Source organism: Leptonotus elevatus, chromosome 1 (genome assembly GCF_054856555.1).
Source record: "Leptonotus elevatus isolate MCC_2025b chromosome 1, RoL_Lele_1.0, whole genome shotgun sequence".
In the NCBI taxonomy this organism is placed as follows: domain Eukaryota; kingdom Metazoa; phylum Chordata; class Actinopteri; order Syngnathiformes; family Syngnathidae; genus Leptonotus; species Leptonotus elevatus.
Genome location: NC_141239.1, coordinates 20,455,861 through 20,463,272, shown reverse-complemented (window position 1 = coordinate 20,463,272; position 7,412 = coordinate 20,455,861).

Sequence of the window (7,412 nt, the reverse complement as noted above, 5' to 3'; positions counted from 1 at the left end):
ATGGGCGAAAGAAAAATAGGGATCACGTGTGAATGCTTAAACAAAACGTGATTGCAAAGAAATTATTTTAAAAAAATGATAGTCATGCACAGAGTGTGTATTCATTTTCCTTTTACAAAATTAAAATGTGATATTTTTTATGAAAGTGTAAATTAATGCCTTTTATCATTTTTTAATAATGACTATTAGTCATTAAAAATATTTAAAATTGATACATTTGTAATGAGTTTTTTGTGTGTAATTTTACACATTTTAATTAATTAAATTAGTTAGTTTTTCATCACGTTTCTTCAAGTCTTATTCACAAATTATTATTTGTATTCATGCCAGTGTTGTGAAATAAAATACATTGACAATATAATGCATGTATGATTGTGCAAATTACAAGGACAGTTCGAAAACAATTGCCAACTTAAACATTATTTACATGACCTATTGCCACATAGATCTGAAATATTTGTAACTGTTTCTGTGCAGGATTTACATCCTAGTAATTATGTCAACTCCTCGGACAATATATCCAAGAATATATCCTCAGCTGTTTTTATCTTATCCTTTAATCCCAGGCCTCTGCCAGTGGTAACAGTTTGGAACATTTGTCCTGGCCAGTAAAGTGGACGTGGACTGTCATACGGTGAAAAACGGCTTGACGCAAGCCAAGAATGTTGGGTGTCTCTTTCAAAGTGGCGTAATGAGATGTTTTCTCTGCTCAAGCGGGTTTGTATTGTGACACCGATGATGTCCCGCAAAGAATCCATGTGAGTGAGTGTCACAGAGGACATGATCGTGGAAATGATTTTCAAACTCACAGTATAGAACAAGATCAAAAATCATAAAAAAAAGACAAAAAGCCGAGTCACCCTGCTGACCAAGACCTTCCAATTAGGGGCTAATGTTATCTATATTAACCCTTCGCCCCCCCTTCGCGCCCTCCCCGGCTTGACTTTATTGAGGCAGCGGCGAGGGGGTCGGTAGGGGGGTATGTGGTGGCCTCAATAAAAACAACACTAAAAAGCAATTACAGTGCTGTGAAGAATGGAATCTGTCAGTAATTTGCCGTCTAAAAAGCGAGGAGATTGCAGGTCTGGGGCCGATTGGAATTCTGAGCCTGCAGTGTAGTGTGGGAAAAGCAGTGGGAAGGCAAGCGCCGCCCTTTGTCAGCTAATTACTGGAACTAGCAGAGGCCAGCGCCAGGCCCAGCTAATGATAACCCCGCTCCTGCACCCCCCCAACGTGTACCCCTCTCCCGCCCGCTCAACACTTTGCCATTGATACGGCTCATCTCGCCCACTTGGGTCACCGCTGCCGTGCCCGGAGGAGGGTAGTGTGACCAAAAAATGGACCTATGTAAAAGTACTGTTCCTTTGGAAAATAGGGATCAAGTAAAAGTAAAAAATAGTTGTCCAAATAATTACTCGAGTAAGAAGGAAAAAATATTAAGAACGGGTGAGTAACGTCGGATTTATTATTATTTTTTAAATTAGAGCATGAATGTCGAGTATAACACTCACAAAAAAAATTCGGGCTAAAATCTTACGATTTTTGTTTTTTAATTGTATATAACATTTGGCCCCACGTGGACGGGTGGGCCCCACAACTCTGTGAAATCCAGAATGTTGGCCCCACGATGTCACAAAAACAAGAGTGAATTTCCGAACAGACCCTGTTGTTGCCGGCAGCAATTACGGCCTGTACATTCTGGCAGGGGGACTAACTATGGAATATCAACCTTGTGATTGTAATAGTGGTGCATTTACATTATTTTTTTCTAACGATTGAAGTGTTCATGAATCCACATTGTCCCCTCTTGAACAAATAATCAAATCAAACAAGTTAGTTGGACGAAACCTCCGCTTTTCAATATGGTAAAGGTTTTCTTTTTAGTTTCAAATGGCTTCCCTTAACTCGAATCCCACGTCGCATTGTGGCAAAAGGTAAAACCCTGGTCGGTTTTTGCACCTATTGCTGCTGTAAATATAAATCCTTGCCGTGGCTGCAAGCTAGCGGCGGCGGCTAACTTATGTCGCACATAAGAGGCTACTTTTCTTTTTCTTCTATTAGTTGTTGTTGTCGTTCTTCTTCTCTTTCCTTTTTGTGGTTGGCATGTACTTTTGGTGCATTATCACCACCTTCTTTAGCACACCATAAAGAAAGTGGCCTGATTAAAACGTCTTCATCCTCCTCTTCTTCTATTTCTTCTTCTACTGTCTTTGGCAAATACTTTTGATGCATTACCATGGGTGGAAACAAGGGGGCGGTAATGTACTAAAAAGTCAAGATTAGTGAACTGGGATTTTGGGTGCCAGTCTGAGCTCTAATTTTTAATATGTATGTAAGTCGTAACTGGGGAATTCGCAGGACCAGACAAACTGTTTTTTTTTATAAACTATAAATATGATACAAATAAAGTACAGATAAATAAGACCAATGAGACACTAAAAACAAAAGTAAAACACGGGCAGTCGAGTGAAACTGCTGCTGGCAATGCAGGTGAGCTCATCCTACCTGTTCAACTGCTTGGGACTACGCACGCACGCACGCACGCACGCACGCACGCACGCACGCACGCACGCACGCACGCAGAGGTGAAAAGGTGACTAATGAGTGATCATGTCTGCCTCCTCCCCATTGCACCTCTGATCCGCTGATGACCCCTCGTCATCCCCTTCAGGCACCCCCTACTAAACCCGCGTCTGGGCCGGACCACCACATCATACGTCTACGGTGACGTGATTGATACACACACACGCAGACTCAAGTGCATCAAAATGTCTCCCGTATGGCAACCCCCCAGCGGCCCCTTCTTATCTGGTTGATGTTCTTTTGGAAGGTGCGAGGTGCCGAGAGGTCTTTGTTGGCCACAACAATACAAACGGACTTCAAAAGGCGACTTTTACAGGTGTCGCCTCTCTTCACATTTCATTCTGATAAACATTCATCGCATTCAAGGCGGGCGACGTGCCTCGCACCTCACAGCTTGCCTTCCTCGTTAAAAAGCAAAATATACCTTCATGATTGCGCCACCTTTCAACAATGCCTAGCAAGGCCACACTGAGAAAAAAAAGAAAAGAGGATTACACAAAAAATCGTCTTCTGGGAATGAAGTCATCAGTATTATGGAAAAAGTATTAATTAAAAGCTATTTTTTCTTTACGTGACTCAAAAGAAGTCAAAGAAGCCCCGAAAGAGGGATGGCTCCGGGACTTTTTTCTTTCAGGGCTAAACAGGGGCTTGACTGATACATAGGGAGCTGAAAAATAATTGATAAATATCAAATAAAATGGCAAAGGCTTCATTGTGGCTACACAGAGCTACCCCCCCCCCCGAACCCCCCTTGCCCCTTCAATCCCCGGTGTAGCACCATCCCTGCCCTGAACAGGATAAGCACTTTAGAAGACGGATAACGTGATGGAAAACATGATCTTATGAACATTAAGACATCTTTTTTTCAAGAAAAAAAAACATTATAATAGTCTGAGAATAAAAAGCTGCATTTTTATTTTGAAAATCTTCTTACTATTTCTGGTAAAAAAATAAAAATCCTTAGATCGTGGGGGAAAATGTGTATTTTTTGAGAATTTTGTTTTAGAAAAAGTTTAATGTTTTTATTTTTAAAGAGTATTGTTTTAAGCAGTCCATTTACCATTTTAATGTTGTTGTTGTTTTTTGCATACAAAAAGTCATTTTTTTCCCCTAAGGAAAAAAAGTCTTAATTTTTTGGAGTATGTTTGGCAGAAATAAAAGTATCATTATTTTTTTGGTTTGTTTATTTATTTATTTTAAAAGTACTTTTGAGGACTTTTTCCCCAAAATATAAGTTTTTCATACAATTGATTTGAGTTGAGTGTAAAGTCATTTTCAATTGAAAAAATATTTTTTGGTCATTTTCTGAGAATTTTTTTTTCTCAAGATATAACTTTTTCATACAATTGCTCAAAAACTAATATAATTGACTGATGTAAAGTCATTTTCAAGCCCAAAAATATTTTTGGGTCATTTTCTGCGAAAGAATGTCCTCTGATTTTCAAGGACAAAACGTGATATTATGAGGGCACCTTATTGCTTCCATTTTGTCAGACATTTTCCTCTTTTATTCTTTTGTTTGCACATATGTGACTTGGGTCGTCCTCACCTTGAAATGTTTTCTGTTGTCAGCAGTGAATGTCCGAGTGAAGCCCCCCCGCGTTCCCCCCATAAAATAAAAGAGGCTCAGTGATTGCAATTAAGTCCTTTGTGTTGCTTTTATATGGTTATTGGCTGCTCCCGGTCTCAGTTTGGCCGTGTCAAAGTTCTCACAGTCGGGAGGACATGATTCGTCCTCTGGCAACTATCTGCTAACAATGTCCGTCTCACGTGGGTGACAAAGGAACGGCGAGGCGAGGCTATGCGGTGGCCGGCAGCGAGCTTTCAGAGCCGTTTCATGTTTTGTTTTTTTTCTGTCAAAGGGCCACGCGGTGAGCTGCTGCTTACTTCAGGCTTCCTCGCGGACTCAATTTGATTTGTGAAAATAATCTAAACTCATTCGCCTGCTTGACGAAATGCAGCCTTCAGTATATTTGATTGGCCATGAATGAGAAGAACTCTATGACTTTTTGAATGGAGTGTGATAATGTGGTTCGATTGGAATGAGATGAGGCGTCCGGTGGTGACATTGTGGCAGGCCTCAAAAACCACTATGAGGGGTCCATAGGCTGAGCCGGAGCACTGGTGGGCTCTATTCACGACTTGGGACCTCTAATCTTTCTCTTTTTCTTCTTCTTTCACTAATCTATTTCTAAACTCTCTTTTTTTTTCTTCATGTGGCGCCCAACAAAAAAAGCTATAAAAAAAAGAAGCAAATCCACTGAATGCATGATTGTCGGCTCAAGATTGAGAGTCTTTATGTATTTATAGACAATAATGAGTAAAAATAGTTAACCTGTTATGGTAAAAATGGTTTGCTCTCGTGTTTCGTTGCAATAGGAACGTGCAGATTCAATTATTTCTATTCAACTTGCTTAGTCAGCTCGTTTCTTTATTGATATTATCACTCGTGGCTCTAAGACCTTTGGAAAAGATTTTGGCAGGTGATGTAACCAGTGCCACCATCATTTGCTTTTCGGAAGTCTAAAAGGTTTTTGGTCAGTCGGTGTGAGCGCAGACTAAAATGGACAGAAGTGTCATAAATGAGTGTTTATTTGAAAAAGATAGCTATTCTTTTTTTTTTTCAACAGGGACATGTGTGGGGGCATATGATTCTGCTCCACTGTAAATTCCAAACTTGGAAACAACTATACTGATGCACAACCACCAGTAGATGACATCATTGCCCCATTTTATATGAGATCAACACAGTTTAAGAGTCTATATGAGAAATGGCTGCATTTTGTGCAACCTACATTTTTTTTACTGGTCAGATTTTGTGTGTATATAATTATTAAATATAATATTGTGTAAGTATTGAAAATTGTTTAATTTTCAAAAATGGCTGGCAGTGAATGAGGTAAGATAGCAGTTAATTTTATGCACATAAAGCACAAATGTGTGTTTTTTTTAAATCAGTTTAGCCATGTAGTTATTAAAAAAAAAAAAAGACTCATCAACACTTTTTGCTTGTTTATTTTCTTTTATTTTGTTGTTACAGAGTTAAAAATCTACAAGGGCTGATAATGTCTGTGGGCACGAGTGTGAGACCAGAAATGGGGCCAAGGAGGCATACAGTGTTTGGGGATGTGGGGTCCAAAACCTTGTACCTCCAAAATCGTCACTTTTCATGTACAACATGATTTATCAACCATTAGCATTAGCATCATCAAAGAGCACAAGCCATTTTCAACTCTTTATATGTGTCAATAATTCGTAGAAATGACACCCACACGTGTGGACTAACCAAAAGTATAGATTTTTGAAAAAATATATAAAATTTGTCAAATTGTGACTGACGAGATTTCGGACCCACACCAGCGATATACACACATATGCATGCATATATATATATTCCAGAAAACACAGGATGAGATGTTGCTATCCATGTGCGAGCACATACAATCAACTGGTGGACTTGACGGTCAATAGCAGATATGGTAGGTTTGAGAAAATGAATTTCCGAGACGCACCATCAGTGGTGTTCCTCTGGGGTCACGGGGTGTTTCACCCTTTAACATTATACACCCTCCCCAGAGGCGGCCAACTGCAGGATGATCAGCCATGAGCTTGCGTCCCGAACCCAATTAGCCATGAAAGTCACCCTGCTGTCAAGTGGTGGATATCTCATGTATGTATGTGTGTGTGTGTGTATATATATATATATATATATATATATATATATATATATATATATATATAGGCAAATCAGTCTACAAAAACATTTCTGTAAATATATACTTTTACTTACTAATATATACATAGCAAAATAAATAATTGTAAAAAATAATTACAAACACTAGTATTTACAAAACTTTGGACTTTAAAAAGGAAATTAGAGCACAAATATAATGAACACAAGCACATCAGGTTTCAGAAACACATCAGATGAAATTAATAGCATGAGGAAATTAGCTATACTGCGTCTAGTAATTCATCTGAAAACACCTTTTAATGCCACGCTACACTTTTATTAGGTACACTGCCACAATTGAATGATGGTATTCAAAATGTATGGATTTTTTTGCCCACGGTAATAATATTCCATTTTGATTAATACTGCCAGGTTTGTGTGATATATTTTTTAAAGATGAAAGTTAAAATTTTATAAGAAAAAAAAAATTCCGTCAAGAAAAACGTTTTTTTTTCCCAGTAAGAGTTGTATTTTTGATAGTTATATATAATTTTTTCACAAAAGAGTTTTGATTTATTATTATTGTTATTATTTATTGTTTTAAAATTATTTTAATTTTGAAAAATTCATGTTTCAAGGAAAGTCATTTTTTCCCAATACATAAAATAAAGAAAGTATATATATTTTTTAGGATTTTTTTTCAAGAAAGATTTTTTTCTCGAAAAATAATGTGTAATCTTGAGCAAAGGTAGTCAAATTTTTGAAGCAAAAACTTTTAATTGATATGAAAAAAGTCATAACTTTCAGAAAAAGTGATATTTTTCAGAGAAATATAACCTGAGAATGTTTTTTTGAGGGGGAAACATAGCACATACATATTATTAAGTTATATTTTTTACAGAAAATGTCAGAATATTATGGATTAAGTCATATTGTTGGAGTCCATAGTTGTAGTCATAAGAATGTTTTTGTTGTTTTTTTACCTGCAAAAAAGCTGCATTTTTCAAAAGAAAGTCATTTTTGTATGGGGAAAAAAAACTTTTTTTTTCAATTGTCTTTTTATTCATGGGGAAAAAATCAACGTATTTTTGGGGTCAAAATACAAGGCCTTCCTTCAACTGTGCAGGTGAACCTAATAAAGTGGCAACATGACCTC